Genomic DNA, 1,009 nt, shown 5'->3' with positions numbered 1-1,009 from the left:
ATAATGTATGTAACTCTGTGCCCAGGCCTAGCACGTTAGAAACAGCTCTACTCAAGACATTTTTACTATCACCTTTGGAAGATAAATTATCATCAGAGATAAAGAGGAAGGAAAGTTTATACTTATCCTGTGGTCCCCCAGCCATTTGCAATGCTATTTGGAGACAAATTGGCCTTGCTGCTATCAGTTTTGTTGGATTTGAAGCCATTCTATTTCCCTTTTTCTTTTAATCATACTTAACTAGTTGTATAGAGGGAGTTTCTCTTTGAATCCATTTTCTGCTTTGAAGCTGGAGACATTTCACTGAGGTTCAAATCTGATCATGTCACTATACTGTATATACTACTACTTCTTTTTTTTTTTTAATGTTTTGAGGTTTCACTTCAATTCTTAGCACCATTATATTATTGAGATCTTACAAACATTTGTTTGTAGCCATTTTCAAAGACCTTAGTGACTTTGATTGTCCTTCTGGCTCATATCATGACACTATTATTGCCAGCTTTATCTGAATCTCTGCATGTACATGTTTAGCTAAGCAGACTCACACTGGCTGGATTTGTATATATTTCTTTAAAGCATCCTCTGAACAAAAAGCAAAGTTTAAATGGTTTCACATGGTTAAAATGAGGATCCAGCATCCTCTAGGGATAGCTCATTCTCTCATAGCACATGTTCTCCTACCATCTATGCACACATCATTCCTCCCAAAGTGAATTCTTCCTACTTGGGCTCTACTCACCTGTGTCCTCTATACCTCTCCCGTTCACATGCCATCTGCCACCTCACATCATAACCATCTAGGGGAAATGATGGAATGGATGACACAGAATAACATCCAGCATAGTCATAAACAGATGCTGAATTGAAAGCCCTGTGTACAACTATCCAAAGATAATTTTAAAAAATCCTGACCATTCCTTTACAAATATCTGAGACAACATATCCTCTGGATAGACCTCCTTGAAACCAGTTGTGTTCCTTGGAACATTTTTTTTTATGCCAGAAT

General features: G+C 37.3%; 1 non-coding gene across 1 annotated transcript; it reads right to left on the bottom strand.

Moving 5' to 3' along the window:
- Positions 1-427: 427 nt before the first annotated feature.
- On the bottom strand, positions 428-556 carry LOC125357800. The gene has a single exon (XR_007212205.1). It is a non-coding gene; the product is annotated as a small nucleolar RNA SNORA33 (small nucleolar RNA).
- Between the last annotated feature and the right edge of the window lie 453 nt (positions 557-1,009).

Source organism: Perognathus longimembris, chromosome 9 (assembly GCF_023159225.1).
Source record: "Perognathus longimembris pacificus isolate PPM17 chromosome 9, ASM2315922v1, whole genome shotgun sequence".
NCBI classification, from domain to species: Eukaryota; Metazoa; Chordata; class Mammalia; order Rodentia; family Heteromyidae; genus Perognathus; species Perognathus longimembris.
Note: the sequence above shows the minus strand (reverse complement) of the source record. Positions and strands in the feature narration are given on the sequence as shown.